The 11,274-nt window shown below is 48.2% G+C and overlaps 1 pseudogene; it reads right to left on the bottom strand.

Moving 5' to 3' along the window:
- Nucleotides 1-2,526: 2,526 nt before the first annotated feature.
- On the bottom strand, nucleotides 2,527-6,949 carry LOC110522992 (cytochrome P450 2J3-like; annotated as a pseudogene).
- Nucleotides 6,950-11,274: the final 4,325 nt, after the last annotated feature.

The raw sequence follows: 11,274 nt of genomic DNA, 5'->3' as shown, positions 1-11,274 counted from the left end.
GTAACTTGATGTTCTAACTCTGTTTAGATAAATGACTGTATGAATGAAACAGGGCTGCTCATCTTGATAAAGAAAATAATGAAACATTCACAGGTGTTTGAAAACAAAATACAACTTTTTTTTGGGTGGGGGGACATAATTACTTCAGCAGGAAGGTTCATAAGGCACATAATAAAGATGCCATTGTGATTAGATTCATGAGGCACATTGTATTTTACATACAGAATGCCGCAGATATACAGTATATCTTTAGATCTAGAGTGTTCTAACAAACCGTGGCATAGATCTGGAAGGGGTTCTTACAAACCATGGCGTAGCTCTGGAAGGGGTTCTAACAAACCGTGGCATAGATCTGGAAGGGGTTCTAACAAACCATGGCATAGATCTGGAAGGGGTTCTAACAAACCGTGGCATAGATCTGGAAGGGGTTCTAACAAACCGTGGCATAGATCTGGAAGGGGTTCTAACAAAACGTGGCCTAGATCTGGAAGGGGTTCTAACAAACCCTGTCGTAGATCTGGAAGAGGTTCTAACAAACCGTGTCGTAAATCTGGAAGGGGTTCTAACAAACCGTGTCGTAGATCTGGAAGAGGTTCTAACAAACCGTGTCGTAGATCTGGAAGGAGTTCTAACAAACCGTGGCGTAGATCTGGAAGGGGTTCTAACAAACCGTGTCGTAGATCTGGAAGGGGTTCTAACAAACCGTGTCGTAGATCTGGAAGGGGTTCTAACAAACCGTGTCGTAGATCTGGAAGGGGTTCTAACAAACCGTGTTGTAGATCTGGAAGGGGTTGTAACAAACCGTGACGTAGATCTGGAAGGGGTTCTAACAAACCGTGTCGTAGATCTGGAAGGGGTTGTAACAAACCGTGTCGTAGATCTGGAAGGGGTTGTAACAAACCGTGTCGTAAATCTGGAAGAGGTTCTAACAAACCGTGTTGTAGATCTGGAAGGGGTTGTAACAAACCATGGCATAGATCTGGAAGGGGTTGTAACAAACCGTGTCGTAGATCTGGAAGGGGTTCTAACAAACCGTGTCGTAGATCTGGAAGGGGTTCTAACAAACCGTGTCGTAGATCTGGAAGGGGTTCTAACAAACCGCGTTGTAGATCTGGAAGGGGTTGTAACAAACCGTGTCGTAGATCTGGAAGGGGTTCTAACAAACCGTGTCGTAGATCTGGAAGGGGTTGTAACAAACCGTGGCGTAGATCTGGAAGAGGTTCTAACAAACCGTGTCGTAAATCTGGAAGGGGTTGTAACAATCCGTGTCGTAGATCTGGAAGGGGTTCTAACAAACCGTGTCGTAGATCTGGAAGAGGTTCTAACAAACCGTGTCGTAGATCTGGAAGGGGTTCTAACAAACCGTGTCGTAGATCTGGAAGGGGTTGTAACAAACCGTGGCGTGGATTTGGAAGGGGTTCTAACAAACCGTGTCATAGATCTGGAAGGGGTTGTAACAAACCGTGTCGTAGATCTGGAAGGGGTTCTAACAAACCATGTCGTAGATCTGGAAGGGGTTCTAACAAACCGTGGCGTAGATGTGGAAGGGGTTCTAACAAACCGTGGCGTAGATCTGGAAGGGATTCTAACAAACCGTGGCGTAGATCTGGAAGGGGTTCTCGCAAACTGTGTTGTAGATCTGGAAGGGGTTGTAACAAACCATGGCATAGATCTGGAAGGGGTTCTAACAAACCATGGCATAGATCTGGAAAGGGTTCTAACAAACCATGGCATAGATCTGGAAGGGGTTGTAACAAACCATGGCATAGATCTGGAAGGGGTTCTAACAAACCGTGTCGTATATTTGGAAGGGGTTCTAACAAACCGTGTCGTAGATCTGGAAGGGGTTGTAACAAACCGTGTCGTAGATCTGGAAGGGGTTGTAACAAACCATGTCGTAGATCTGGAAGGGGTTCTAACAAACCGTGTCGTAGATCTGGAAGGGGTTCTAATAAACTGTGTTGTAGATCTGGAAGGGGTTGTAGCAAACCATGGCATAGATCTGGAAGGGGTTCTAACAAACCGTGGCGTAGATCTGGAAGGGGTTCTAACAAGCCGTGGCGTTGATCTGGAAGGGGTTGTAACAAACCATGGCATAGATCTGGAAGGGGTTGTAACAAACCATGGCATAGATCTGGAAGGGGTTCTAACAAACCGTGGCGTAGATCTGGAAGGGGTTCTAACAAACCGTGGCGTAGATCTGGAAGGGGTTCTAACAAACCGTGGCGTAGATCTGGAAGGGGTTCTAACAAACCGTGGCGTAGATCTGGAAGGGGTTCTAACAAACCGTGGCGTTGATCTGGAAGGGGTTGTAACAAACCGTGGCGTAGATCTGGAAGGGATTCTAACAAACCATGTTGTAGATCTGGAAGGGGTTGTAACAAACTGTGTCGTAGATCTGGAAGGGGTTGTAACAAACCGTGGCGTTGATCTGGAAGGGGTTCTAACAAGCCGTGGCGTTGATCTGGAAGGGGTTGTAACAAACCGTGTCGTAGACCTGGAAGGGGTTCTAACAAGCCGTGGCGTCTATCTAAGCGTTCTAATGAGCCTTGACATACAGTCAATCTTGAAAGGGAGGGGCGAAATCATAGTTCCCACGTTTCACTCTAGACTCAGCTCCACCTCCTCCAACGTGGAGAAACGGAACTTCTGGATTGAACTGATCAAAAACAGGAAGAGCTCCATCCTGGCCAGACCCTCCCCAAGCCACACAAGTTAACCTGGACAGACACACAGAGATGTGATGTGCTGGGGTTTTCAACTGATTCTCTGACAACACTGTATAGGAATCCCCTACCTGTGAAGGGTTAGGACCAGTACAGACTAGGTTTCTGGCTATGTTAGGATTACCTGCAGAGAAGGGCAAGAACACTTCCCTCTGGCCAAACTTGACGACCTGGTGCAGGAAGTGTCCTTGGTTGAAGGTGTATGGTGTTTCCCTCTCCGTCTTGTCAAACAGCACCGAGGTCAGAACGTGCATCAACACTGTTCCCTGATAACAACACAAACAATATCCTCTGCCCTTGCCTAAATTCAGTACAATGCAAAGAACATTCACCAACAGCGTCTACCGACATCCATTTATTGTGTCCCTTCACTACTGATCTCAAAGGACTGTATGCTGTGTGAAAGGCCATACCTATTCACTGACAAAATCCTAGGCGCGACAGCACAAAATAAGACGCAGAGACGTGACTTAAACAAAAAGAAGGAAACTGTATCGGGGTTTTTCTTTCAACTCCCCCCCCCGGGGCAGTACAAACAAAGACCAGGGTAATAGCTATCCCCCCCAAAAACAATCAGTTGGAATTAAACGCAAAACTAACAGCTTGATCCAACATATAACTGTAACGGTCTTCTTTAGGTGAAGGAGAGGCGGACCAAAACGCAGCGTGGTTATATTGATTCATGTTTAATAAAAAAAGATAAACACGAACACTACAAAACAATAAACGTGGAAAACCAAAAACAGCCCTATCTGGTGCAAAACACAGAGACAGGAGCAATCACCCACAATCACACAGTGAAACCCAGGCTACCTAAGTATGATTCTCAATCAGAGACAACTAATGACACCTGCCTCTGATTGAGAACCATACTAGGCCGAAATATAGAAATACCCAAATCATAGAAAAACAAACATAGACTGCCCACCCAACTCACGCCCTGACCATGCTAAATAAATACAAAACAAAGGAAATAAAGGTCAGAACGTGACAGTACCCCCCCCCCCCCCCCCCCCCCCCAAAACCTTGACCTATAGGGGAGGGTCTGGGTGGGCGTCTGTCCGCGGTGGTGGCTCTGGCGCGGGACGCGGACCCCACTTCACCATTGTCTTAGTCCGCCTCATTGTCCGCCTCCGTGGCTCTCTAATCATGGCAACCCTTCTCAATGACCCCGCTGGACAGAGGGGCAGCTCGGGACAGAGGGGCAGCTCGGGACAGAGGGGCAGCTGCTCGGGACAGAGGGGCAGCTGCTCGGGACAGAGGGGCAGCTGCTCGGGACAGAGGGGCTCTGGCGCCTTTGGGCTGAGGGGCGGCTCTGGCGCCTCTGGGCTGAGGGGCGGCTCTGGCGCCTCTGGGCTGAGGGGCGGCTCTGGCGCCTCTGGGCTGAGGGGCGGCTCTGGCGCCTCTGGGCTGAGGGGCGGCTCTGGCGCCTCTGGGCTGAGGGGCGGCACTGGCGCCTCTGGGCTGAGGGGCGGCACTGGCGCCTCTGGGCTGAGGGGCGGCACTGGCGCCTCTGGGCTGAGGGGCGGCACTGGCGCCTCTGGGCTGAGGGGCGGCACTGGCGCCTCTGGGCTGAGGGGCGGCACTGGCGCCTCTGGGCTGAGGGGCGGCACTGGCGCCTCTGGGCTGAGGGGCGGCACTGGCGCCTCTGGGCTGAGGGGCGGCACTGGCGCCTCTGGGCTGAGGGGCGGCTCTGGCGCCTCTGGGCTGAGGGGCGGCACTGGCGCCTCTGGGCTGAGGGGCGGCACTGGCGCCTCTGGGCTGAGGGGCGGCACTGGCGCCTCTGGGCTGAGGGGCGGCACTGGCGCCTCTGGGCTGAGGGGCGGCACTGGCGCCTCTGGGCTGAGGGGCGGCACTGGCGCCTCTGGGCTGACTGGCGGCACTGGCGCCTCTGGGCTGACTGGCGGCACTGGCGCCTCTGGGCTGACTGGCGGCACTGGCGCCTCTGGGCTGACTGGCGGCACTGGCGCCTCTGGGCTGACTGGCGGCACTGGCGGCCCCTGGCTGACTGGCGGCACTGGCGGCCCCTGGCTGACTGGCGGCACTGGCGGCCCCTGGCTGACTGGCGGCACTGGCGGCGCCGGGCAGACTGGCGGCTCAGGCGGCGCCGGGCAGACGGGCGTCTCAGGCGGCGCCGGGCAGACGGGTGACTCAGGCGGCGCCGAACAGGCGGGAGACTCCGGCTGCGCTGGAGAGGAGGAAGGCTCTAGCAGCGCCGGAGAGGCGGGAGATTCCGGCAGCGCTGGGGAGGAGGAAGGCCCCGGCAGCGCTGGACAGGCGGGAGCACCTGTAAGGATGAGACGGAGAGACAGCCTGGTGCGGGGGGCTGCCACCGGAGGGCTGGTGCGTGGAGGTGGTGACGGATAGACCGGACCGTGCAGGCGCACTGGAGCTCTGGAGCACCGAGCCTGCCCAACCTTACCTGGTTGAATGGTCCCGGTCGCCCTGCCAGTGCGGCGAGGTGGAATAGCCCGCACTGGGCTATGCAGGCGAACCGGGGACACCGTGCACAAGGCTGGTGCCATGTAAGCCGGCCCAAGGAGATGCACTGGAGACCAGATGCGTAGAGCCGGCTTCATGGCACTTGGCTCGATGCCCACTCTAGCCCGGCCGATACGCGGAGCTGGAATGTACCGCACCGGGCTGTGCACCCGCACTGGGGACAGCGTGCGCTCCACCGCATAACACGGTGCCTGCCCGGTCTCTCTCACCCCCCGGTAAGCACAGGAAGTTGGCTCAGGTCTCCTACCTGGCTTCGCCATACTTCCTGTGTGCCCCCCCCAATACATTTTTGGGGCTGCCTCTCGGGCTTCCTTGCCAGCCGTGTTCGCTTTGCTAACCTCATTCTCCTGTAACCTTCTGCGCACTGCTCCATCGAATCCCAGGCGGGCTCCGGCACTCTCCCTGGGTCGACCGCCCACCTGTCTATCTCCTCCTAAGTTGTGTAGTCCAGATTCTGCTCCCATGTCCTGAAATCCTGATCTCGCTGTTGCTGTTCCTGCTGCTGCTGCCTCTGTTCCTTCTCCTGCTGCTGCTTTTGCTGCAGCTGCTGTTTACCACGCCGCTTGGTCCTGTTGTGGTGGGTGATTCTGTAACGGTCTTCTTTAGGTGAAGGAGAGGCGGACCAAAACGCAGCGTGGTTATATTGATTCATGTTTAATAAAAAAAGATGAACACTACAAAACAATAAACGTGGAAAACCAAAAACAGCCCTATCTGGTGCAAAACACAGAGACAGTGAAACCCAGGCTACCTAAGTATGATTCTCAATCAGAGACAACTAATGACACCTGCCTCTGATTGTGAACCATGCTAGGCCGAAACATAGAAATATCCAAATCATAGAAAAAACAAACATAGACTGCCCACCCAACTCACGCCCTGACCATACTAAATAAATACAAAACAAAGGAAATAAAGGTCAGAACGTGACAATAACAGGGAATCATGGTGTTGTGGAATTCGCCGTAACCTCACTCTGCCCCCCTCTGCCCCTTCAGTCTGGTCCTTAAGAGAGCACAAACACAATTAGTCAATTGACCTCAGGTGAGCATCAGTAGTGGCTGTACTGCAGCCACTAGATCTAGATCACACACTAGATCTTCTCTCCATTCTACCATAGCCAAATAGTTTTCCATAGTAAGAGGGTGGACGAGCTGCTTACATTCTCTATCTCAGTGAGGAGGGTGTCAATGTAGTTTCTGGGGTTGCTGGTGTTCATGTCCTGCCTGATGAGTTCCTCCAGGGCCATATAGTAGCTGAACATGGTGTTGTGAGGACCTAGGAGATGCTCCATCAGCGTGGAGAACACGTCGTACAGCTACAGTACACAGGGGGAACATGCCATGGTCTGTCAGTCAAAGCTAGATCCCTTGGGGGAGTTGTAATCAGGGTTATTGCCACCAGGGTCATTACACTGAATTTAAATGGAATCAAGCCCAACCCAGTTAAGTAGTCATCGAGTCATTCATCTCCAGGTGTATTTCCTCCTCCAGTCAGTTCCTACCAAGCTCCACATGGTTCCCCCCAGCCAGATGGCCTCGTTCAAGTACTTCAGCAGGATCTGGAAGTTGTGGTCTCTGTAGTCAAACCTCTTCCCAAACAATATCTGGCAGATGATATTGGACACGGCATTGTTGAACATGGATGCAGGGTAGAAGGCTCCACCTGAGAAAAGAAAGGGAGGGGATTGACCTGTTTGGTAAATGTCTTGTGACATCACACATAGATCAGTGCCTCTGCACCTCTTCCCTCTCTTCTGTACCTGTCTCCTTCCTCTCCCCTTGTTCCCCTTTTGCTCTCTTCTTCCTACTTCTCTCCAGCTCATCCTGTAGGAAGAATAAAACAATAGGCTATGCAGCACCTCCTACTGGAGAGTTGATTTATCTACAGATATTATTATGGTCTCCCATCCAGGGTTTTAACCAAGCCCAGATCTGATTAGAATCACTGACTACTACCAATGTGCTATTGTGAGAATGATTATTGAGCGATCTCTTAATAACTAAGTATAGTCACTGTTGCTATCGAGGGGTAAATTTTACTATTTAGGCCAACAGTATAAAGCATTTGCAAAGTCATCAACAGCTTTTGTTTCAATTCAATCTAGGGTTCAACTAAAAACATACAAAACAAATTGCCTAGGGTTTCAAGCTTTGGTTGATTTCAAATGTAATCTTCAAGTTAATCATTCATATGTTGGATTCACTCCAATCACAAGCAAAAATCTAAGTTAAAGAATAGGACTAAATCAAATCAAACTTTATTTAAAAGGCACTTAAAGATTGATTAGATTAGATTTAGTCCTATTCTTAGATTCTTGGTTGAGATGGAGACGTGATTCCAAAATAATAATTATTACTTTGTAGACAAACTGGATATCGAATTGTGTTTGGTTGTCAACGCAACCAAATATCAACATTTGGAGGAGATGTATCTTCTGCTTGGATTGTTCCATCTATACCACTGACTTGGTCTGGCTTTAATTCTAGTTCCGATACAAATTAATAATTGAAATCTAAGTTAAAGAATCAAATCAAACTACAAATGTACTTTACATAAAGTTTCATTTGATTTAGTCATATTTTTTTCAAGTTTGATTCTTGGTTGAGATGAAGACGTGAATCCAACATGTCAATTATTCAATTGTAGATGAAAAAGAAATAAAGGCAGACTAAGTCAGTAGCACAAAAGATCTCTCCTTCAAATGTTGATATTTGGTTGCGTTGACAATCAAACACAATTAAATATCCAGTTTGTCTACAACCAAAAATCTAAGAACAGGACTAAATTGAATCGAATCAAACTTGAAATGCACTTTAAATAAAGTTCAATATCACTTTTGCAATACAACAAATAGCCTATTAACTTGTCGACAAGTTAACAAATTATATATTGGATTCACGTCTCCAACTAAACCAAAAATAAAAGTTCAAGAATAGGATTAAGCCAGTAGCTCAGATGAAACAATACAAGCATTAGATATCCTTTAAATGTTGATATTTGGTTGCGTTGTCGACCAAACACAATTCAACATTATTTTTGTAATACAATAAATAGCCTAAAGTTAAGGCTATCTTACAAACTACACTGAACCAAAATATAAACGCAACATGCAACAATTTCTAAGATTTTACTGAGTTACAGTTCATAGAAGGACATCAGTCAATTGAAAGAAATAATTTGGGCCCTAATTTATGGATTTCACATGACTGTGAATACAGATATGCATCTGTTGGTCACAGATGCCACCATCATGCAGTGCTACACATTTATTTTGCATAGAGTTGATCAGGCTGTTGATTGTGGCCTGTAGATAGTTGTCCCGCTCCAATTAAATGGCTGTGGGAAGTGGCTGGCTATTGGTGGAAACTGGAACACACTGTCTTACATGTCGATCCAGAGCATCTAAAACATGCTCAATGGGTGACATCATGGTGAGTATGCAGGTCATGGAAGAACTGGGACATTTTCAGCTTTCAGGAACTGTGTACAGACTCTTGCAACATGGGGCCGTGCATTATCATACTGAAACATGAGGTGATGGCGGTGGATGAATGGCACGACAATGGGCCTCAGGATCTCGTCACGGTATCTCAGTGCATTTAAATTGTCATCAATAAAATGCAATCGTGTTCATTGTCCGTGGCATCTGCCTTCCCATACCATAACACCACCGCCACCACGGGTGCACTGGTCACAAGGTAATCCAGTAATTGTAGTAAACAGTGCCACACTCAGGCAGAAAACTGAATGTTCTATTCTCAGAAAGGTCCATCTTTTCAAAGAAAACCTACTTTAATTATATCTATATTTGAGAAAAATAAGTAGATTTGTTGTGATCACAAGAAAATCCAAATAATTAAGTTAATAGATGACATTCAGTGCTATAAACCTGTCTCCAATATAATCGCATAGTTTCCACAGACCCGTCGCTGACTTTCGTGTGAAAAGGCATCCCATGGTCTGTTTTGTCAACGAGCTCAATGTGCAGTGTGTTCGGAAAGTATTCAGACCCCTTGACTTTTTCAACATTTTGTTATGCCTTATTCTAAAATGGATTAAATAAATAAAAATGATCATCTATTCACAATACCCCAGAATGACAAAGTGAGAACATCTTTTTAGAAATGTTTGCAAATGTATTCAAAATCAAACAGAAATACCTTATTTACATAAGTATTCAGACCCTTTGCTATGAGACTTGAAATGGAGCTCATGTGCATCCTGACTTAATTGGAGTCCACCTGTGGTAAATTCAATTGACTGGACATGATTTGAAAAGGCACACACCTGTCTATATAAGGTCCCACAGTTGGCAGTGCATGTCAGATCAAAAACCAAGCCATGAGGTCAAAGGAATTGTCTGAGACAGGATTGTGTCGAGGCACAGATCTGGGGAAGGGTACCAAAACATTTCTGCAGCATTGTAGGTCCCCAAGAAGACAGTGGCCTCAATCATTATTAAATGGAAGAAGTTTGGGACCACCAACACTCTTCCTAGAGCTGGCAGCTCTGCGAAACTGAGCAATAAGGGGAGAAGGGCCTTGGTCAGGAAGGTGACCAAGAACCCGATGGTTCCTCTGTGGAGATGGGAGAACCTTCCAGAAGGACAACCATCTCTGCAGCACTCCACCAATCAAATCTTTATGGTGGCCAGACTGAAGCCACTCCTCAGTAAAAGGCACATGACAGCCCGCTTGGAGTTGCCAAAAGGCACCTAAAGGACTCTCAGTCCATGAGAAACAAGATTCTCTGGTTTGAATGTCAATCGTCACGTCTGGAGGAAACCTGGCACATCCCTACGGTGAAGCATGGTGGTGGCAGCTTCATGCTGTGGGGATATTTTTCAGCGGCAGGAACTGGGCAACTAGTTAGGATCTAGGGAAAGATGAACGGAGCAAAGTACAGAGAGATCCTTGATGAAAACCTGCATCAGAGCAGTCAGGACCTCAGACTGGGGCGAAGGTTCAACTTCCAACAGGACAATGACTAAGCACACATCCAAGACAACGCAGGAGTGGCTTTGGGACAAGTCTCTGAATGTCCTCAAGTGGCCCAGCTAGAGCCCAGACTTGAACCTGATTGAACATCTCTGGAGAGACCTGAAAATAGCTTTGCAGCGACGCTCCCCATTCAACCTGACAGAGCTAGAGAGGATCTGCAGAGAAGAATGGGAGAAACTCGCAAAATACAGGTGTGCCAGGCTTGTGGTGCCATACCCAAGAAGACTCGAGACTGTAATCCCTGCCAAAGGTGCTTCAACAAAGTGCTGAGTAAAGGGTTTGAATACTTATGTAAATGTGATATTTCGGTGTTTTATTAAAACATTTTAAAACACCTAAAAACCTGTTTTTGCTTTGTCATTATGGAGTATTGTGAGTAGATTGATTAAATCCATTTTTAGAAAAAGGCTTTGTATTTCAAACACTGGTGGTAACCAGATCAAATCAAATCAAATGTATTTATATAGCCCTTCTAACATCAGCTGATATCTCAAAGTGCTGTACAGAAACCCTGCCTAAAACCCCAAACAGCAAGCAATGGAGGTGTAGAAGATCGATGGCTAGGAAAAACTCCCTAGAAAGGCCAAAACCTAGGAAGAAAACTAGAGAGGAACCAGGCTATGAGGGGTGGCCAGTCCTCTTCTGGCTGTGCCGGGTGGAGATTATAACAGAACATGGCCAAGATGTTCAAATGTTCATAAATGACCAGCACGGTCAAATAATAATAATCACAGTAGTTGTCGAGGATGCAAAAGGTCAGCACCTCAGGAGTAAATGTCAGTTGGCTTTTCATAGCCGATCATTGAGAGTATCTCTACCGCTCCTGCTGTCTCTAGAGAGTTGAAAACAGCAGGTCTGGGACAGGTAGCACGTCCGGTGAACAGGTCAGGGTTCCATAGCCGCAGGCAGAACAGTTGAAACTGGAGCAGCAGCACGGCCAGGTGGACTGGGGACAGCAAGGAGTCATCATGCCAAGTAGTCCTGAGGCATGGTCCTAGGACTCAGGTCCCCTGAGAGAGAGAAAGATAATTAGAGAGAGCATA

This window comes from Oncorhynchus mykiss, chromosome 5 (assembly GCF_057628025.1).
Source record: "Oncorhynchus mykiss isolate SJ-2025 chromosome 5, ASM5762802v1, whole genome shotgun sequence".
In the NCBI taxonomy this organism is placed as follows: Eukaryota; Metazoa; Chordata; class Actinopteri; order Salmoniformes; family Salmonidae; genus Oncorhynchus; species Oncorhynchus mykiss.
Note: the sequence above shows the minus strand (reverse complement) of the source record. Positions and strands in the feature narration are given on the sequence as shown.